The sequence below is a fragment of the Protopterus annectens genome, chromosome 12.part0, assembly GCF_019279795.1.
Source record: "Protopterus annectens isolate FY-2018-M chromosome 12.part0, PAN1.0, whole genome shotgun sequence".
In the NCBI taxonomy this organism is placed as follows: domain Eukaryota; kingdom Metazoa; phylum Chordata; order Ceratodontiformes; family Protopteridae; genus Protopterus; species Protopterus annectens.
The window spans coordinates 480,929,418-480,953,483 of record NC_056746.1 but is presented as its reverse complement, the minus strand read 5'-3'; the positions used below and the strand labels follow the sequence as shown (position 1 = coordinate 480,953,483).

The following is a 24,066-nucleotide window of genomic DNA, read 5'->3' as shown; positions in this document are numbered from 1 at the left end:
GAAAAAGTATCAGCCACTGCAAATGAGATAGAAAGGTAAGCAGGTATAGTAGATGTAAAATTAGGTAAGGAGAAATAACTTTCAGGAATGAAAATAATGAGTTCAATTTAGTTATGGAATTTTGTACAGGAGGTAAATTACCAGGTTATTAACAGTGATAATACCGGCTCTTTAAGCTATTTAGACAGCTTCATAGGAGAGGAGCCAAGTAAGATAAAAGTTGTACTGTTTTATGGTTGGTAGGTGCTGCCACCTTGTGGTGAAAGAGAAGAAAGCAGGCAGGAAAGGGGTGCGGGACACCTAACCTTCACTGAGAGAAATATCTAGGACTCAGTTGACCTGGGGGGGGGGGTATTTTCATTTGGTCCGAGGTAGGCTGCTGAATTGCTTACAAGGGAAGTTAAAGAAAAATATAAGAGTTATTAAGTAGGTAGTTACAAAGACAGTAGTTGGTTTAAGGCTACCTACATTCACAATATTTACTTTAGGGCAGCCTTCACAGTAATTCTTTAGCCCAATTTTAGCCAGTAGCTCCAGGGAAATGTCAGAGGTAATTGCAGGAGGTATTCCTTAGGTTTTTGAGGTAGGGAGGGAGCTTCTGGAGGGAGCTTCTGGTGAGAGGAACTGTAAAATGAGAGGAGAGACAATCTAGGATTAGGTTCTATAAAAAGGTTATAGTTGTAGGTGAATAGAGGAAGGAGTACAAGGGGGATATTCAGGAGAGGAGGAGAGGCATGCTAGTAGTGTAATAGGTAATACAGAGCTTAAGGGATAGATGTACAGGTAGTATAGTAGGAAGATAGAGAGCTCAAGGAATAGACATAGAAGGAGGGAAAATATAAAGGGAGAGTTTAAATAAGATAGACAGGTCAAGGAATAGACATAGAAGGAGGGAAAATATAAATGGAGAGCAGTGCAGGAGAGTAGTAGTAAAAGGCAGCAGAGGTACAGTAACTGGATATTGCAGTTTAAATTATGAAATGATACAGGGGTAAATAATGCAGTCACTCTACAAAAAACAGCTTTACAACAGTACCCCAATCAGGTAAAGAGGATAGGGGAATTAACAGAAGTAGCGAACCAACAGACAGAGGAATATTAAGTCATATATAGCAATAATAAAGCAAATACAGGCAAATAATGCGCTTAGCCAGGTTATTTAAATGATAACACAGAGCACCTTATAACTGGAGTTGACTTTACAGAGAAAACTAGGACATTATATTCTGCCAAGGCTGTCTAGATATCAAGAATAGCATAGAAATATCCAAACACAGTCTTAAGCACTACCTAGTCATATCTAAAAGGTCATTAACATGACCTAAAAATATCAAAATGGTATCTGAACATGATAATGCCTTTTCCCTTTGTCAGGTAGATAGAGCACTTGATTAAGCAGTAACAGGCAGATAAAGCACTTACAAAAGCAATTAAGAGGCAATGCAAAGCACCAAAAAATAAAACATAGCATAACAGAGAACAAGCTAGAATATTGTAATATGCCAAGGCTATCTAAGCATTAAGACTGGATGTATAACCAAGTGGAACAATATGCGCTACCTAAGTGAACCATAAAAGGGATTCTGAGGGAGGCTGTGTCATGCCTGAGCTATGGCTAAGGCTGACTAAGCAGTGAAAGTGTAGATAAACCCAAACAGAACCATATGCAATACCTGAGAGTACCCTGTAAGGAGGTCAAGCTCTAAAAATCCGTTTTAGGTGAGTTGTTTTGAATGCTGGCCAGAGGGATGAGTTGCGAGCAAGTACCACTGCACTCAACATGTGTGAGTACTTGCACGCATGTTACGACCCACTTTGGTGGCGTTCTTAGTGAGTTCAGTGAGGATAGCTTGTATCGCTAAAGGAAGAAGTCAGGAATGGAATCACACAGTGATTAAATATAATAAGGGGGATAGATAGAGTAAACAAGCCTAATTCACATTGCCTTAGGAAAGTAGACAAACACCAGGCATCGGAAAAGTTCCTTACTCTGTTGGACTACAAAAACGCTATGAAATGAGGTCCACATGTAGGGAAATATGGACTGTTAGGGAGAGCGAACATAGCAAATGCCTTCAATTAGAGTTTGTTCAGTCCTATGTCATTGCATCGCTTTTTAGATGGCGTACAAGATAACGCTAGCATTATGCTAGCAATTGGGAGAAAAGGTTATGCAAAGGGACCAAAAATCGCCATTCTGTGAGCGTAATGCAAACGCAAGAATGTATTACAAACAGTTTAGTGGCTAATGCTATTATGAACACATAAAACTGTAGATAGCTATAAACAATGTTAAAGCCATTGAAATAAGAGTATATAAGTAGTTCAAACAAGCTTACATGATATGATGAGCTTTAAGTAAAACATGGTAACCACAATGTTCCAAACTTACCAGGTGGCGAAAACGAGCAGCACTACCACAGGAACCAGCACAGGTGCATTCCTTTTCCTTTTTAAAAAGTGGCGCCACAGAGCATGACCTCTATAAGTAGACTTAGGGGAGGGCAGGTGATAGAGGAGGAGGGGATAAAAACAGGGGAGGTCAGACGGATAGAGAGGCGGGGAATAGATTAGTTGGCAGAGCGGATAACTGGAGGCTAAGAACAGAAAGAAAAACCAGCAGCAGAAAAAGTATCAGCCACTGCAAATGAGATAGAAAGGTAAGCAGGTATAGTAGATGTAAAATTAGGTAAGGAGTATTAGGTAATTGGGTAAGGAATCATAATGGACCTTATAAATAAGGATGTAGGTGATCTCCATCCCTTGATCCGACAAACTTGTCAAAGGCAGGTCATGCCTGTTAAACCTGGTGGACTTCTTTGAAAACATCACCAGAGCCATAGATGAAGGCAAGGCTATAAGATATCAGAATTTGCAGGCAGAAACGAGAGCAATGTGGAAGAAAGATACCCAAATAGTTCCAATAGTAGAGGAAGCAATGGATCTTATAAATAAGAGCCTAAAATCTTATTTAGATATGCTACCAATACATGTAACTCCACACGAATTACAGAAGGAGTCATTACTGGGCACATTGCAGGTGTTGCAAAGAGCACTTTTGGCTGACATCAAAGGGTGAAACAATGCTAATTTCATGAACTTTAATCATACTTTGACTTAGGAATGGGGTCCATTTCCATCATGATATTAGAAACCCAAAAGATTTGGAGAAATTAAAAAAGGCATATCTGTGCATACATTCTACCTTGACTTATCCAAGGCCTTCAACACAATCCCATATTTGGACACCATTGATAAGCTCTCCCAATTGCGGGTGCTGCGAAGAGCACTTTTGGCTGACATCAAAGGGTGAAACTATGCTAATTTCATGAACTTTAATTGTACTTTGACTTAGGAATGGGGTCCATTCCCATCATGGTATTGGAAACCCAAAATATCTGGAGAAATTAAAGATTGAATATCAACCCTTATGTCATCAGGGGATTGCTAACTGGCTCAATGACAGATCACACTCAGTCAATGTTTGGGACTTTACCTCAACAAGTAGACCTGTCACCAGTGAGGTTCTACAGGAGTCAATGCTGGGCCCCCTCTTGTTTGGAATTTACTTTTCAGAAGTTCAGGCCAAAACAGAGGAGCTGTTTGCTGATGTCTGCAAATTAGGTGCAATCACTGAATCCCCAAACAATGTTAATATACTTTCAAGAGAGACATACACAAACTGGTGACTGGTGCCAAAGCCATGGATTCAAACTCAGTGCTAAAAAAATGCATTATCATCCCCTTCAGTAAAAACGATATCCCTGCCAACTATCATATAAATAATAATACTCTAAGTAACAACTCAGTAGTGAGAGACTTGGGAACGCAAGTTGACTGTAGCCCAAAGTTTGACCACCATGTGTCTACTGTGGTAAGGAATACATTCTATGTTGCATAGCTCATTAGCAAGAGCATTGCCTCAAGAGTGAAAGAGGTCATAACACCCCTGTGCTCGACCCTCATCAGGCCAATAATTGAGGACAATGTACCCTTTGCTAAGTACCTTACCAGGCAGTTGCAGCAACTTGAGAGACCTCAGAAATTTCTAACCAAGAAAATTCAGGGTCTCTAGCACGTTATACATGTACAGACTAAAGTCACTGTCACTGTACTCAGTAACATACAGACTACTTAGAGGAGACTTGTACCTGGCCTACAGAGCAATCTTAGATCCAAACCTAATGGAAATGCAAGTCAAATGGAGCAAGGGTCACCTGCTCCAGGGACCTTAATCTGGCCTGTGACATAAATAGGACCTGCTGGAGAGACACCTATATCTCTCAGAGGTTGCCACTCCTCTGGAACAGGCTACCAGTTCACATCAAACAAAGCCTATGACCCTGTTTAAGTGTTACCTGTATGACTGGATGGGAAAAAGTAAATTCCTGCCAGGGATTTCACTTATGACCCTCCTAGATATGGGTGGGAATTGCTAACTAAGATCTCGATTTCAGGCAAGATCCTTTATATTGGGTTTCTCTAGTATTATACTCTAGTGTTATTTTAGCATACACGGCAAGGCTTATAAAGACCTGCGGGTCAATAGCCCAGTAATCACCTATGAATTATTTAAAAAAAAACAGAATTTAAAATATTCTGTCTTAATAACTCAACCATTGCATGTCACTTCTCATAGCAAAGTATTACGGATGATAGTGGATGATAATCTTAAATTCAACTAACACATACAAAATTGCATAAAAAAATCACCAAAAGCTATGGATCTTTTACAGACTGAAAAAGGTACTCAGCAATGCAACTAAAACTACACTTGCTACTACTTACCTCCTCCCCTCACTACTTCATGGTTCTCCCATACTTACTAACCTCCAGACATCATAGAAAGCAAAACTTGAACAATGATATAATAAAGTGGCTAAATTTGCTACAAATAGTCCTTTCAGAACATACTACTGTATAGCACTAAAAAGCCTAAAGTGGTTAGAGCTACACTGCCAGTTAAAATATAAACAGCTTCTTATCACTTACAAAATTTTCCAGCATCTATTTGCTTGTCCAGCACTAAATACCATTTTATACAACTATGTTGCCACTTGGTCATTACAATCTAATGACCAAAGCCCTATTTCAAGGCACGGTCTGTTCTCAGACCATGTTGCTAAGGCATAGAACTCCTTACATTTATCCATTAGGCCAGCATCCTCCCTCCAGTCCTTTAAAACCATTCTGAAGAACTTTCTAGCCAAAATCTGGTTCTGTTCTTGCTCAACCCCAGGATAAACGATATCCATAAATATGAATAAGTACCTGTTTATACCTTACACCTCCTTACTCCCCCCTTCTTTGCTCACTTCCTAAATTCAATTTCCTCTGCCTGTATCTAATTATGCCCTAACCCTGTTTTTTTCCTAACTTCAAATTGTAGTTCCTATTCATATTATACTAAGTCATCTTTAATTTCTCTGAACTGGTTAAAATTTCTCTAAATATCAAATTATTGTCATATAAGTTGTAGCTATTTTAAGTAATGTTTTCGTAGTGTCTGATTTGGTATAATTATTTAAAGTGGAGATTTTTTTTTGTATTATTTTGAAGCTTGTAAAATTTTTGTTCTTAAAATGTTTTTGTAATACTTTGAAGCTTTTCTCCCTGGTCCTGTGCTGAAAATGAGTACCCAACAAGGCAGTTCACAGATAAGACTGTATGGTCATTTATATAAAGGTACTGTAAATATTTCTAAAGTGACTTTAACAGATCAACATTATGAACTATTAGCGAACGGGATGAAATTCATCCCTACATTTACTGACACTATAGTTGATGTAATAACAGATGTAAAGCTATTTTCTAGAAATTAAATGTTTACATTAATGTTTAAACAGATGCATGATGTTCATTCAACTTTTAGAAAACTGAGTACGTTTATACCACAACTTTCACCAGTAATCGTGGCTTTTTCGGAATTAGTGGAAGTAGAATTTAGAAATGTATATGCTGACCAAAGGGTCAAGAAACTTAACAAAGCCAAGTTTAATTTGTCTTATACTGACTATAGGGCACTTCAACAACTAAAGAAGGATGAGAATATAATATTAAAACAAGCGGACAAGGGAGGGGCCACAGTAATAATGGACAAAGCATGGTACATGGATAAGTTTAAAAACTTTCTGTCTGATGACACAAATTTTAAAAAAATATCATTTGTAGATGTAAAGAACCATATAGCACAAGTGAATTTAGCAGTATATGACATGCATCTAACACATGATATTTCTATAGAATTGTTAACTTATTTTACTGTCCCATGCCCTAAAATTCCTCAAATTTATGGAATACCAAAATTACACAAATCTATGAGTGATCCCCCCCCTTTGAGACCTATAGTCTCAGGAAAAGGGTGGGTCACAGAACCTATATCTATATACTTGCAAAGAGTGTTGGCTAAATACTTACCCAAATGTACTACCATTCTAAAGGATACATTTCATTTTTTGGAAAAGTTTGATACGTGGTATAGAAGAAAAGAAGTAGGGATGAACGTTTTTCTAGTTACACTGGATATAGCATCATTATTTACAGTCATCCCGATAGACTATGGAATAGATGCCATTAGAAAATTGTTAATGATGGAATCTATGCTTCAACCACGTGAGATGGAAAATATATGTTCATTACTTGAGTTGGTGTTGACAAAAAATATTTTTATTTTTGATGGAACGCCATATCAACAACTAAATGGGGTGGCCATGGGAACATCAGTGGCCAATAGTTTTGCCAATATGGTGCTATATATTTGGGAAAAGGAATATGTAATGAATGAAACTAATAGATTTAGCCATTTGCTAAATAGTTATTGTAGATTTGTAGATGATTGTTTTTTACGTGGACAGGGACAGTACTTGAATTAGAGAGTTTTGTGCAGTATTTGAATAGTACTACAGATTTTTTTGAGTTTAAAATGGAATACTCATTACATGAGATAGTTTTTTTAGATGTGAGTATTCAGAAAAACTATGATAGAGTAGTAACTAGGGTACATAAGAAGGAAGTATATGCTGAAAGATATCTTAAGATGAACAGTATGCACCCACCACATATTTACAAGGGAATTTTAAAGTTGCAATTAATAAGGGTTAGTAGACTTACTACTGAGGAAAATAGTTTTATAGAGCAGCTTAATAAAATGAAGGATGAATTTGTGAAAAGTGGTTATTTGTTAACAGATGTAAATCAAGCATGTGATGAGGTTATACAAGGAAGAAAAAACATATATAAACCTATCTTTGGATTCACAAATAAGGAACATCAAGATCAAATAACAGAAGGTGGTGAAAATAAAATAAAAGATAATGTTGTAAGATTTGTTACAAGTTATAACACCAACACCATAAAAGTTCTTAAGATTATTGAAAAGAACTGGGTGATACTGATGGCCCAACCAGAATTGAGGGACATCCTGGGTTTGAGACCAAGATTTTCCTACAGGAATGGGCAATCAATAAAACAGATGCTCTGTTATAAAGATTTTATTGATGTTCCAAAAAATAAACCAACTAAAATAGGAACATATAAGTGTCATAATTGCACTTGTTGTTTGGATATATATGAAACAATAGGATATTTTCAGCATCCCTTAACAAATGAAGAATTCACCTTTAAATGTAGGGCTGACTGTAATACGACAAAATTAGTTTATTTAGCAACGTGCACACAATGTAATGTATTTTATGTGGGAAAAACATGTAGGAAATTAAAGGATAGAATAATCGAGCACAAGTCTGAAATGAAAAGAAAAGTTGAATCAAATGGGTTGTATAGGCATATAATGGACTTCCCAGATCACACTTTTAAATTTAGAGTTATTTGTGTGTTAACTCTAGGACCAAGGGGAGGTGATCTAGATAACTATCTACAAACAAGGGAATATGAATGGATAGTTCGTTTACAAGCAGATAAACCACCTGGTCTTAATAGTGCTGTTAGTATAAAACCAATTTTGATAAATAGGCAAAAACAATATATTTGAATGTTTGTGGCTCTGTTACTTCCTATATGTTTATATATTGTTTACATTTTTATATTTTATACTGTATATGTAAATGTTTAGTATTTATAACAATCTTTTTAATGAATGTTTTCAATGAATGCTTATAAAAGTTAGATTTTAACTAATGTTTAGGATAGGTTAATTGTTCATGTTCCTTTAAGTATTTTGGCTGGCTTAATCATGTGATAGAATTAATCCTCTATTTAAAAGTAATGAATGGATGTATTTTTTATATGCTGAGGAAGGGTGTAGACCTGAAAGCTTCATTAAATCTTGACGTGTGGTGACTTTCGTGTGTTTTCTGAAAATGAGTACCTACCCAGGCAGAGTTTCTCAGTAATCACTAAATAAGTAACTAAAACAATAACTCAGAAAATAACTAAGGAACTGAAGAAGAATCAGTTGCACATCAAATGTCAACATGACATTGGTCACTTCAGATGATAAGCTGACAGTGTGACAAAAACAGCAAGAAGGTTGTAGCTAGGATATATAACAAAAACACTTGCATTACAGAGAAACAAGTTCTCTTTCTTCATAAGTAATTGAAAAAACTCCAGTGAAGTACTATGTACAATTCTGGTGACTGCATCTTCATAAGAGCTCATAAAAGATGCACGTAGTTCAGAAAAAATGCAACAAGATGGTACCTGGACTTTGCTAGAAGGTGCCAAAATCTAGACACTAGAAGAACGTATTGTGTATGGTCTCGAAAAAATAAAGGCAAAGAAAAAATATGGCAGGGTCTCTGAGAATCTACACTGTCTACGTAGGTACTATCTTAAAGAACACAGCAGAGCTAGACAGAGAGCTGGACAGTGTCTTATATGCCCTTTGAGAAAATGTTCTGCGACCCAGGCTCAATGTTACAGGAAGTAGTGGAACCACTGTACTAGCATTATCCCTGCCATGCTGATGTCTGCCTGACTCTGTGCCTTTTCTTCCAAAGAAATCAGTCAGTTTAACAATTTTTTCTTAGAAACACAGGAATGTGGAGTAATACAGAATGACAGAAACCGTAGCAACTGCTCTAGGTTTGTTTTAGAGAGTACTCTCCAAAATGTTAAAAAAATGGAGAAACTTCTATTTCTTAGATTTTTCAATGCGATTTTAAATATATTTTAATCATCTCATTGGTGTCCCTTGCATCCGTCACCTGTCAAGGCCCACTGACTCCTCAGCCTCAGCAGCCATAATAGAGAGCAGTCATGGACATCCCAGTATGGTGTCAGCCTGGTGATCAGGATGCTTTTCTCCCCAAGTCTACCCTTTGCTCACACATGCACTTTGTGTAATGATGTCACTGTGGTCTGTGTTTCTGTGCACGCACTGTCCACTGCAAACTGTCTACCAGTGATTCCCGTGCCATTTATCAGACTGAGCTAGTGCCCCGAGCCTCTACAGGAGAATATGAACCGGGCAGGGAAATTCACAAACCTGCCCTCTTGAAACTGGGTGAGACAACAAGAATCAATGGACCCACCCCTACTTCCACTGGCCCTTTGGACTCTGGTACCCAACAAGTTTATGCAGCGGTTCCTTGCGGCATGTCTGTCAATGCTTTATGCTGTCAGCATTAGTCTGATGCAGAAGAACACAGAAATGAAATAAAAATGCTGAAGAAAACAGTATCAAGGCATTTTTGCATGTCTCTTGCATGCAGGCATTACAAACTCTGCACCAAATCAGTGAGATGCTGTTCCCCCACCCAGCAAGACAAAGGGGTGAACCTAGGGATTCACAGAACTGTCACAGTTATTTTTGGTTTCCTTTTTCTGTCATCATATGTGTAATCACTTCAGGCAGCAGGCATGTTTATGGGGCCACAGTGTCTTCTTTTATACGTGTTACACTGCTTCAGTCAGCTAAAAGTCAAGTCCAAAGCCCAACGCAGCCCATTTAAGAAGAGTTGTTTTCCTGACTGGCAAACCTATCACCGCAGCTAGTTAGATTATTCTACAAAAGTCTGTGACAGTCCTGTGGAAGAAACAAGAAATGGATCATCTTCCTTAGTTTTATAAACAGATTGCCTGAAATATGAAGTTCTGAAACACTTTCACAGGAAATATTTCAATATCTGAAGTTTGAATATTTTTTGTTAACACCCTAGCCTACAGCATTTAACTTTGGCATATGTACAACAGTCACTGAATCAGCTGTCCTAACATAACCTTTCTATAGGTAAGAACTTATCCCATGCAATCAGAATTACTCAGGAATAAAGCATCCAAAACACTTCCGCAGTGTAACATAACTGGCTAGTAAAATTTTAACTTATTATTTTAAGCCAAGTGTTTCATTTGGTTTTGAAAAGTCAAATAATATTCTGCTGCCAAGGTAGCTATAGTTTGTCATATATTGGCTTTGTTACTAACAAACCTTGAAACGCAATCAACATTTGTCAAGGTGAACTCATAGCAGTGGTTGGGGTAGACCCATATTTCATCAGTTTTTACCCATTACTGCCTTTGGGAGTTTTTTCATTATGAGATGGTAATACATACTGACAGGCACAAAGTAAATATGCTGTATACGCTATATATATATATATATATATATATATATATATATATATATATATATATATATATATATATATATATATATATATATATATATATATATATATATATATATATATATATATATATATATATATATATAGCGTATACAGCATATTTACTTTGTATATATATATTTATATATGGATTCACTTTAGAACATCAAAAGCCCATAACACTGAAAGTCAAAACAATGAGACCAAAATCTTGAAAATTCATTCAAAACACTGAAAACTAAAAACATTGAATCCCGTAACATTGAAAAAGACATAGGAAAGCAACATGTATTCTACTCCAGGACAACTACATACAGAAACAAATAAAAAACAAACCATATTACACTTCTCCAAATATTTTTTTTTCTCAAAAATCTTTTTATTGATTTACATAACAACAACAAGATGCATTGTTCTAGGAGTTGAGTGAAGATTTACAACCATTGGAAATAAATTGCAACTCATCCGGATAAGACAACATAACAAAACATCAATATGTACAATATATACAATAGGCAACCAATGAGCAATTCCAAAAAAAAAAAAACTTAAAATTAAAGACATCATTAGAAAGTGTCATATGAGAGTAAATAAATTATACCTTATGTACCAAGACCAGAAAACATTACACCATTAAATATTGATAATACTCAGAACCTTTATTAAAACTTTGTTTTTTTGAGCCATTTTTTTGGGACTTTTTATCAAAGATTTTTGGGGCGGCAATGTATAAGTGAGCCATTTTTCTAAAAGAATCCCAGTTTAATTTAGTTCGGTGAAGCCAATTTTGGGTAATATAAAGTTTAATAAGAGAGCAAATAAAAATCAATACCTGTATATCCATTTTGGAAAGATGCACAACAGGTATATGAAGTATAGCAATTTCCCAAGACAAGGTGGATTTATGATAACCCATTTTCTGCAACCTTACTTTTAAGGAGGTCCAAAGTTTATGGGAAAAATGACAACACCAAAGAATGTGTAAAAGATCAGCTCGGGGAAAGGAACAACACGTGCAAGAAGAAGATTTACTATCATTAAATTTATTCATTTTATAAGGAGTAAGATAGGCATTACTATTAATCATTAATTGTGTATAAATCAATTTCTTAAATGGGGAGTATTCAAAAGTGTTTTTAATAGCCCTAAGTTTTTGATTCTCAGTTATTTGCGGATTATGTTTCAACCAGACATCAGAAAAAAGACAGCTTGAGCCTTGTACTAATTTATTTAACAAGTTATAAGAGTTAGATAACATTTTCACAGGTGACGATATTGTTCTAATTATCGTTTCTAAGTTCTTAACATCTTGCTCGGTAGGTATTATGGGATCCCACTTCACCATGATCACCTCTCTTAATTGCCTTAAAATTAAGGTATACTTATAATTTACTTTCAAAGTATTACGAAGGTTTGCCATGGCCAAATCTTTATATTTCAATAGATCCCAAACATTCAAGAACTTTATAAGGGGATACTTTGTTAGATTAAATGGTACTTTATCTAGCATTATGTTAGGATTCAGATGAAGTGGTTGAAGTAAATGGAAAAACTTGTCAAGATTGATAAGTTTTAATAGTTCCTGAAAATCTTTGATCTTTTGTTTAAGAAAGTTAGATATTTTTAGATTATTCAGAATATCAATAGATATGAAAGGAATGGCCGCAGGATTTATATTCTTAGATAAAATGTAATGATACCATAGCTTAACCCAAGTTGGAGATTGTATGTGATGAATATTACTCATTTTAGAGATGGACCATAATTTATTTGCAGAAACAATTAAATAATAAAGATAAAAATTAGGTAGCCCTAAACCACCTCTGTCTTTAAGGATTGATAATCTAGAATAAGAAACCCTAACAGATTTAGGGAACCACATAAATTTAGCTAATTCCTTATTAATTTTGTCAAAGAAGGATTTTGGAATTATCTGATCTGAGGAATTAAACTGATATAAAAATTTGGGAAGAATGTTCATTTTGATTATTGCAGCTTTAGATAGAAGTGATAAGTTCATATGTTCCCATCTATGCATGTCAGAAATTATTGATAGCCAAACCTTATTTAGGTTATTTTGAAATGCAGAATGATTATTATGTTCCATATAAATGCCCAAATATTTCACTCCTAAAGTAGTATGGAAACGAGAGTCAGAAAATAGGAAAGGTTTATGTACCAAATAATTCAAAGGAAGAATATGTGTTATCAAAGGATTGATAAGATAATTCAAAGCAAGAGAAAAACGTTCAATAGAGTTAATTATTTTATTAAGATCTGTGATAGGAGTTTGAAAATATAAGACTAGATCATCTGCAAAAGCAGAGAAAACTAAATTAGTATTAAGAATCCTAGGAAACCTGTGAAAAGTATTTTGAGCTATATATAATAATAATGGTTCTAAATATATATTAAAAAGAAAAGGAGACAAAGGACAACCTTGTCTTGTACCTCTGGTAATCTTTATAGGGGATGAAGCTGAACCATTAATGTAAAGTCTAGTAAAAGTTTCTTTATATAAGGTTTTTATAAAATTTATAAAAGACAAGGGGAACTTGAAACAGGACATTGTCTGAAATAGAAAATCCCAACACGCTCTATCAAAAGCGTTGGATGCGTCCAGAATCAATGCATACAATGGGTTGTTGTCCCTTTTTGTAAGATGAATAATAGATTCCAAAGTCAAGGTGTTGTCCCATACATGTCTTTGAGACATAAACCCTGTTTGACCTGGGGAAATTATCGAAGGTAGAACCTGTTTCAATCTATTGGCAAGAATAGATGATAAAATTTTAATATCCAAATTAATTAATGAAATTGGTCGATAATTGTTAGGATCCGTCTTATCTTTATTATTTTTCAAAATTAGTATTGTTTTAGAAGTATTCCAATGAAGGTCAGCTATGTCTTTAATTTTTATGTAATTGTATACTTTGAGAAGAAAAGGAGCAATCACTAGTTTAAAAGATTTGAAAAATTCTGGTGTGAATCCATCAGGTCCAGGAGATTTACCAGATTTAAGTCTATTTATTGAATCATAAATCTCTTGAAGAGTAAGAGGAGCTGAAAGAAAATTTTGTTGATTTACATTTATCATAGGAAATATTAAAGAATTTAAAAAACTGTCAATATGACTATTTACCTTAGCTTTGGAAGATTTAGAATATAACTCTGTATATAGTATTGTAAAAAGATTCAAAATTTCTTTGTCTGTATTATATAATTTGTTATTGTATTGTATGGACAATATTTTAGGCCTTTTAAAATTATTTTTAATAATTCTAGCCAAGGTCCTAGAAGGTATTTGAGCCCATTCAGAATACGTCGCTAATAATCTTTGCTCCAATACTGATAAATTGTTTTGATGAAGTAAAATAAGATCTTTCTGACAATCTATAATTTGCTTTTCAAACACGGGATCAGGATTTAATCTACATAGTCTTTCAAGAGAGTGAATTTTTAGTTTAATAACTCTTTCTTTCTCATTAAATTGCTTTTTAAGATAAGCCGCTTTACCAATAAACATTCCTCTTAACCTCGCTTTACAAGCAGCCCACTGTATATCATATGGAATATCCATTGAATCTAATTGTTTTTCCATATCTTGAATTATTTCTGTACATAATTTGCAAATTTCTTTATATAGAAGAAGATTGTTATTCATTGTCCAATTATTTTGTTTGGATAGATTATCAGCTTTAAGATTTACATTTAATTTTAGTGAAATTCTAGAGTGATCTGAAAAGAATCTGGGTTCAATAACAAAGTCCAATAAACTATTTGAAAAAATATTAGATAACAGAAAGAAATCTAATCTTGACCATGAACGATAACATTTTGAGTAATAAGTATATATATCTTTTTTACTTGAGTACTCTATAAAATGAAACGGGTCTATGCGATTATATTCTAAAATTAAATCTTCGAGAGCAAGAGATGCTTGTTTATTATAGGAAATAGAACAACTAGTGCGATCAATGTCTGGGTTTATAACAGCATTCCAATCCCTCCCACTATAACGAAGTGGTCTTTATAAGAAATGAGTATATTATAAATTTGTAAAATAAATAGATGTTGTTGACTACAAGGCCCATATAAATTTAGTAGCAGAAGTGGTTTGTCCAAATTCTGTAAGGTAGCAGTAAAAAGGCACCACCTCCCCTCATCATCATATTTCTCATTTCACAATAGTTCCTTGAAATTTTTGTTTAATAATAATAGCCACCCTCCTAGAATTTGAAGTGTCCCCAGAGGCTATTATTTTTTTGATCCATTTTTTACAATTAACTTTATCCCACTCATCTCTGGGAATATGTGTTTCTTGTATAAAGCATATATTAGCTTGTGATTTATACATCAGATGAAATAATAAAGATCTCTTATCTTTATTTTGGATTCCTCTTATGTTCCAGGAATCAACTATTAATATGTTTGTCATGTACAAAATAAAGATTTGATATCAAACATGAAGGAAACTAGTATTATTTCTTGTAAATACAAGTTACCAATTAAAATAAGGCCTAAACTAATCTTGGTAAACAGTTACTCTCAAGTACTTTATGCTTCAACATAATAATGACCTTTAAAATTATAAACTTCCTTCTTCCCAACCCCAGTGCCTACCCACCATAACATATCTATAGAAGGAAGAAAAAACAATGTCAATATACAATTAATGAATTTGGTTGCCAATAACTTCATAATGAAAAAAGAGACTTTAAGTAAAGTCCTGAAAAGGACTAAAACACTATTAACCCAACTAAACATATTTACACAACTAACAAAGCACAAGATGTCCGACATATTCAATCCCCATTCAAATATATTCCCAAGTACTTATAAGACAAAAAATTATTACACTAAAGTAATTAACCTTTTATAGCAAGTTTTATAACAGAGATAAAAAGAAAAAACAAAGGTCATACTGTTTTGGAGAAACTAATGAGATTTAAAATAAAATTAATAAAACCTATTAATTCTATGCATATTATAAGCTTAATACATGCAACACAACACAACAGCTCATCATAAATCATGGCACAGGGAAAGAACAGTATAAATATAAACTAAACATACTGTCCCAAAAAATGCACTACTTATATACCTATTTCTAATTAAAACAGTAAAGTGCCACCAATCAACTAAAGTTAACATGTGATTAAACTATAACACACCAAAAATATAATGTTACTAGTAATAATAAGATCATCCTCAGAACTAACTATGAGTCAACCAATAACATAAGACAACTCCCTACCCACCTTAAAATATGCTACACATTAATCAACATAACAATTATTATAAACTATAAAACATGACCATAAAATTCAGTCAAAAAACAGCCTAGACTAATTAGTCATTCCTTTAAATTTATGTAGAATGTGTATTGATATGTAATAATGGGTTACATGTTGCCCCTGACAGTCTGCAAGAGAAGAAGATATATAAACAATACCCCTGAATTTTTCATATTCCGTACCTCTCTATCTGGCTCATATTACAAGATAACTAACCCATTCACCATGTGTTGCAAACGACTGTATAGTCAAAAATAAAACAACAGAATAATGACATTTTGTAATATATTACATACCCTCTCAGTTTAACGAGAGTTTAATATACATAGCATGAACTTTAGCGCTCTTTTCCTGTATGCGAAGTATCAGAACTTCCGCATTCATGCAAATACCTGCAAGAGCATTGAAAAGTCATTCGCAGAGCGTAAGACTTCTGACAGCACTTTGTTTTTCCTTTATTTCACATTACAAGTTAAAAAGACTGCTATGAGGAAAAATAGATGTTAAATAACTGGTGCTATCTTCAGTTTCATCTAACAGAACACTGACAACAGCCTTGAAGTGAGGAGTTACTTTCTATTTCTGATACCAAGATACATCGCAATCATGTGACAGATATCCGAAACTCACTCCTAATTCCTTGCAGCAAATGCACAAAGGCAATAATTGTTTATTTAGAGATCTTGACGTCATCCTGAAGCCAAGCAGACCCAGAAAGAGTGCGTGCATATTCCGGAGAGAAGACTGAAAAGAAACTAAATGTTTTGGTAACTCTATAAAGTCTCGAGACCATAGAAATTTCCCTCCAATCTGTTTTTAACACAGTTTTTGTTAAAAACAATGGCATTATAAAAGACTATTAATGCTACTACCTCGCAAACACTGTTAACTTAAAGATTGTGAAAATAAAAATAATCTATGATAGTGACAACACAAAATAACAATAAAAGCGAATAAAAACAACCTCAGAAGCTATCTTAATTAATCTAATTATAAAACCAGTCACCAGTTCAATAAAAATTAATAAAAATATTTTAACAAATGAAAGCATGTTGATTGAAACACAAACATCAATTACAGCTGATTAGGAGATGTACTATTATGACATTGATTCTGGAAGAGCCTTGAATATTTTAAGAAATTTATCTTTAGCTTCTTTGGGTTCTGTGACCATAAAACTTCTGTCATTATAACTAAAAGAAAGAGTGTTAGGATAGCGCATACGAAACCTTATCCCTCTTTTAATGAGATCTGCACAATATGGTGAAAGTTTTTGTCTGTTCATTTTTATTTGCGGAGGCAGATCCTGTGAGAATGACAGTTTATGATTATTCCAGGCAAACTGTTTTTTCCTTTTAGCTGCTTCTAAAATATGATGAGCATCTTGAGAATTAAGTAATTTAGTATATATGATCCGAGGAGAGGTGGAATCCTGAATGGCACGCAGGGCTCTTTCTATAATTACAGTTTTTGACATTGCCTCACAGTTTAATAATGCTTCAAAAATCTGTTTAGTCACTGACAATAAGTTTTGATTCTCATAGGATTCTGGTAGTCCTCTAATAATGATATTATTTCTGCGGCTCCTAGCTTCTAAGTCCAGTAATTTAGCTTGAATTTCTATAATAAGCTTATCTTTAGCTTTTATATCTCTTTCAACTGAGTCAGCTCTTATTTCTAAGGCTATACTTTTACTTTCAATAATGTCCATTCTTTCACTTATTTGTTTTAAAGTTTTGCCAAAATCAGTGAATTGTTCAGAGAAATTTTGTTTAGCATTTTGAATAGGTTCTAATGCTATTTTTAGTTCATCTAAATTAAAATTAGAGTCATTTTTGTCTTTAGTACTTACTTTAATAATCTCAGAAGATTGTTTAGTAGTTCTTAGTCTTTTTGAACTAGTACCTTTTTCAGGTGACAGCAAAAAAGAGAATTTGGCCTTTGTTGTCTGTGTCTCCATGGAATTAGAGTTGCCAGCCATATCCACAGCGGAAGTGTGAACTCAGGGTAGCTGATTCTGAGAAGAGCCTTGAAGCTGCACGTGCCCAAAAACTGTTGAAGCCAAAATTGTTCTGAGGTAAAAAACTTCCAAAGCTGAATTTTCCAAAAGAATAAATAATCCTATTACATAGGCATAGACTCACAGGAACTTTTTGTAAGAAAAACTGAGAAAAAATATTACTCCAAAGTTGTAAAAATTAGCCGGTTGTTATATAACAATGAGGAGCACAGTGAATAGAGACTAGTCTAGCCGGCAGCCATCTTGGAACACTTCTCCAAATATAAGCAGTGGGGCAAGACACCCTGCACCCCCCACACCCCCTGCTACTTAAATATATCAACTCCAACATCACACTACATTACACTGAGTTTACCTATGAAACTCTGGCAAGATTGGAGAGATATTTAGTAATGTGTAATGCTTTAACAGTGAAGTAGAGTTTCTAAGAGAAGGTTGAGGATAGTTTTTTTTTTACAATTTAAACAGGCAGTCATGAAGTGTGGAATGGTATGTTTGGCATTTTGTTTTGTAGTGCGATCTCGGAGTTTATATATTTAATTAGCAGGGAGTGTGGGGGTGCAGGGGGGCTTGGCCCCCTGCTTATATTTGGAGAAGTGTACTATGGTTTGTTTTTTATCTGTTTCTGTATGTAGTTGTGCTGACATATATTAAATGTTGGTTTTCTGTTTTTTCAATGTCGTGAGATTCAATGTTTTGAATTTTCAGTGTTTTGAATTTTCAAGATTTTGGTCTCAATGTTTTGAATTTCAGTGCTATGTGCTTTCAATGTTCTGAAGTGAATATATATATATATATATATATATATATATATATGTGTGTGTGTGTGTGTATGTATGCGCGTGTGTATTACATATATATATATATATATATATATATATATATATATATATATATATTAGCATTACATATTCAATTATTCATTTATCATATGATAAAACTGAAAAAACACAGCTTTGGAGAGTTCACAGATGTGGCCTACATTTCTGGGGCACTGTCAACATTACTCCTGCATACCTGTCATACTCTACTCCTGCATACTTGTCACACACTACTCCTGCATAACTTTCATACACTACTCTCACATACCTGTCACACACTACTCCTGCATATCTGTCATACACTACTCCCGCATACCTGTCACACACTACTCCAGCATACCTGTCACACACTACTCCTGCATAACTGTCATACACTACTCCCGCATACCTGTCACACACACACTACTCCTGTATAACTGTCATACACTACTCCTGCATACCTGTCACACACTACTCCTGCATAACTGTCATACACTTCTCCTGCATACCTGTCACACACTACTCCTGCATAACTATCATACACTACTCCCACATACCTGTCACACACTACTCCTGCATAACTGTCATACACTACTCCCACATACTTGTCACACACTACTCCTGCATAACTGTCATTCACTACTCCTGCATACCTGTCACACACTTCTCCTGCATAACTGTCATACACTACTCCCGCATACCTGTCACACACTACTCCTGTATAACTGTCATACATTACTCTCACATACCTGTCACGCACTACTCCTACATAACTGTCATACACTACTCCCGTATACCTGTCACACACTACTCCTGCATAACTGTCACACACTACTCTCACATACCTGTCACACACTACTCCTGCATAACTGTCATACACTACTCCCGCATACCTGTCACACACTACTCCTCCATAACTGTCATACACTGCTTCTACATACCTGTCACACACTACTCCAGCATACCTGTCACATACACTACTCCTGCATAAACATTAACACTACTCTTCCATACCTGATATACATTATTTCCACATACATGTTATACACTGCTATGGCTTATCTGTCACATGTTACTCTGCATACCTGGTGGAGTGCATGCACTGTTACCCACTACTCCTGCACACCTGGTTGAGAGTATGTATGCAGTAGGTATGCAAAAGAAGCTCCACAGCATGGTCTGTAGAATGCAGTTGACAGATATGTGAGTGCTGCAGCATAAGGTGGAGGTGCTACTAGGATTTATGTTGGTTTGAGTCTGGACTAACCACACCTAAAACAATTCCAATATTTCCAATCTCCCTGGTGTAGTGATGTGCTTGACATGAAGAAGCCAGTCAACAACCTCACAGGAAAAATAAAACATGAAAACAGTGCTGAAAACATAAATATAAGACACTACACCAGTGGTGCACAACCTTTTAATGGGGAGGGCCACTACACAAATTCTTAATGCATCTGCGGGCCACCTCAAAACATAGTAAGTCTTTACCAGTAAACAGTAGGTACAGATGACTGGCATTTTTATTTAAGACAGCAGTCATAAAATTGCCTGTTCTCTACATCAACTTTGCGTTTAACTTTATTCTGGCTTGCAGCCATGATTTATTACAAACTCTTGCAGAAAGTTACTACCGTTTACAGACTACAAGTTATAAACAACAAAGAATAGTTGCTTCCACAGCTAAAATTACAGGTGTGCGGAACTGCAGTCAATTAGCTAAGTAAGCGTGTGCTGGAAAGTTTGCATGATTGGAGTAAGGCATAGCATTTTTTCACTTTTTTAAAATTTTTGGATACTCTCTGGGGGCCGGATGGTGTTGCGTTGAGGGCCGGATTTGGCCTCAGGGCCGGACGTTGTGCACCACTACACTACCAATACATGCACTATACCTTGCAGGTAGCTGCTTTAGACAGCAGTGGAGTATGATAACCACACTCTATTGTGACCCACTGACAGTGACACCACACAGCTGCAGCCAGAGAAGGATACAATACGGCTTGATACCCTTATTAGCATAGTATGTACATGTGTTCTGTTCCTCGAGCATGATGATGGAGGCTGACACTTCCTTGAATCACACTGTACCATGACCGCAAAGCAAGGAGCATTGGAAATAGAGTAATGCACTATATACCATATTTCCTTGCCTTTACCACAGTTTCCAAAAGTTTCCTGCAGGTACGAAGGTGGCTGACACACTGAGGCATGTATGTTTAAGTATTTGTTCCTGTTTTTTACCTGAAATACCTTCTCTTGCTTACCTTGAACAAGCTTAAACTGTTTTTTTAACTGTTTGTTGCATTATATATTATCTGCACTTAAAGTTTCATTTAGTCAAAAATTGGTCGAAAGTTGTTTGTTTGTTTGTTAAATTTAACTGTTGAGGCTGCCCACTAAAGTGTGCTAGCCTGTGTAACTGATTTATTACTGTTTCCTGCATTTCTGTGTGCTTTCTATCTCAAAAACAAAAAAAAAAAATCCTTGTTTTCCCGCCTCTCCTCGACTAGTTTAGACCAGTATACAGGCTTTGCTGTATTCTGGGCTGTGGTGTAGTTCCTGTGTTGTCCATTGCCTTACTTGGATAGAAGGAAGTTTCTTTGCTCACCAGTGGGAGTGGGGAGCCTTGAGCAGCCTATCTGTCCCTGAAGGAGTGACCTCAGCACAAGAGCTTGTAGTAATTGGTTGTTTTGGACCATTTCTAGCTCTTTTGAAGTTCCCTGTTTAAAATCTGCGTTTGCACGGCTTTGCGCATTTGTGCGCATAGCGCAGCGCCGGTTAAACAAGGTTAAACTTTTTCTGGCTCCGCCAAGTCTGCTCTTCAAATTTTCCCTTAAGAAAGCTATACTCTTATAATAATCAGACTAATCGCTTTATTATAAGCCTAGCAGTTGTTCTCAAAACCTCTCTTCTAAGTAAGCACTACATCCACCTACCTTCCCTGTGAGTACCCACTTCCCTTAAAGGCACAGCACTCCCTTATAATATTCTAGCATGTCGAGTGGTAGATTGCTAGCATCCTCTCCGGTTCAGTCGGTTAATCTGGGAATCTTGAGACAATGCTACAATTGTCTCATGTACACAGACAACCCTCTCCTCCTCCCAACAAACACAAATACATGTGAGAGATGCAACTATATAGCCAAACTGGAGGCTGAACTCTCTCAACTCAGGACTGGCAAGACCAGACAGGAGGAGAAGGTAACCACACACACACCAAACCCAGTCCCACATAGACCTACCACAACTGCAAACCAAACACATAATAACACAAAGACATACTCGGAGGCTCTAACAAAAAACTTACCAAAACAACAGAGGCTCCCAAAGCAGACACCCAAAAATCCACCACCTCAAAACATAACACATGCAACACACGCTTCAATAGATCAGTGTGTCAAACAATCACAGCCCTTAAGGCCAAACACCATGCCTGATACACTAGTAATAGGTGACTCTATAGTCAGACACACTGACGTTCCGCTTACCAGGCTGAACAAGGAGAGGGTAATGGTGAGCTGCTTATCGGGAGCTAGGATCCGCCACATAACACACGCACTCAGGTCACTCCAAAGCAAGTACTAATATGACTCCATCATTGTCCATGCCGGCGTGAATGACCTGAGATGTACCTCCCTGGACTACATGAAAAGAGACATAGAGGAGCTCTCTGATTATGTAGCCCAGGCTGGTATAACCCTGACCCTGAGCAGCATCTTGCCCTCACCAAGAATGATGCTACAATACAAAGACAAGATGATCAGCTTTAATAATTGGCTCAAATACAGGTGTTATTCTAGGGGGATCCAATGTCTGTCTGCTTGGGATGACATGCTGGACAAGCCACGTTGCTTCGCAAGGGACGGCTTGCATCTGTCACCACTGGGCTTCCGGATATTGGCTAAGGCTCTTGCCTCCCCCATAGTGCCTTTTTTAGGCAAGGCTCAAAAGACAAACCCACCTCCTTAGAAAACAAAAATGGAAAAAAATTAAGGGTAATGCTGCTCAACGCCAGAAGTCTAAATCTCAAGATGCAGGCTCTCAAAGCACTCCTCAGTATGGAGAACATCGATGTCTGTGCAGTAACTGAAACCTGGTTCATGGCTCCTGAGAGCACCCTAGCACTACCAGGCTATACCTCGTATCATGCTTTTCGGCCCCAAAACTCGGGCCAAACCAAAAAGGGAGGGGGAGTGTCCAAATTCATCAAGGACACCCACACCTCCAGGTTAGTAGCAACACATGAAGCATCAGAGACCATCCAGGTGCAACTAACCGTAGGCAAAACTGCTATAGAACTGGTAGCATGTTACAGACCACCCACCCAATCTCAGGAACCCCACTCAGCCTTCCTGAAGACATTGGATGATATGAATGTCTCACCAAACATCATCATATTGGGAGACTTCAACTACCCTAACATAGACTGGGTGCATTATTCTAGCCCAAACACCCTAGCCCAAAGGTTCCTGGAATTCATAAATTCAAATGCAATGGAACAGCTAGTCACCTCTCCCACAAGGGGAGATAATATACTAGACCTGATCATCACAAACATGGGGACAAAGTGCTCCACACCGGAATTATACCCCTCACTAGTGAGATCTGACCACAAACTAATCACCCTGGATATACATATCCCACCTCCACCCCAACACAAAAGACTACAGTGAAAAACTTCTCAAAAGCTGACTTTACACTTCTTAAAACTGAGATGGTATCCTTTAAGCCCACTGGGCCAGTGGAAACCACATCCCACAATGCAGAATCCTTCACAAATGCTTTCTACGGACATCTCCAAGAATGCATGGATCATGCAATCCCAAATAAAACCAAGACCCTCTCCACCAAGGGCAGGCGTCCTGTCTGGTGGACCACAGCCATAAACAAATTGTATAACAAAAGAAGGAAGCTACTGAACGACAGAGCAAAATCCCATAAAGAGAAGGCATCTCTGATCAGCACTAGTAGAAAGCTACATTCTGTCATAAAAACATCCAAGGCCAACTTTGAGAGAAAAATCGCTATGGACACTAAAGATAACCACAAGGCCTTCTTCAGCTATGTTAGAAACCTGGGCGGAAACCCTCAGATATGTTCAGAGTTAGTTCACAATGACAAAAAATACACTGAACCCACAGATATTGCCAACATTCTGGCAGACAGGTTCAGTGCAAATTTCTCCCCTCCCTCACCCCCAAAGGAAGAAATACTTATCCCAGCTGAATGTAACCTCCCTGTCATCTCAGATGTCCAGGTGAGAACCGCCCTCAGCAAAGCTAAAAACACAGCATCAATGGGACCTGACGGTATCCCGGGTTGCGTGCTACGTGAACTCCAAGAGGAGCTAAACCCGCACATAAAAATGCTATTTAACCTTA

The 24,066-nt window shown here is 36.4% G+C and overlaps 1 protein-coding gene across 1 annotated transcript in view; it reads left to right on the top strand.

The window, feature by feature from the left end:
• SLC5A10 (solute carrier family 5 member 10) overlaps positions 1 to 24,066 on the top strand; it is a 1,811,293-nt gene that overhangs the window by 612,961 nt on the left and 1,174,266 nt on the right. The gene's annotated exons all lie outside the window — the stretch shown is intronic.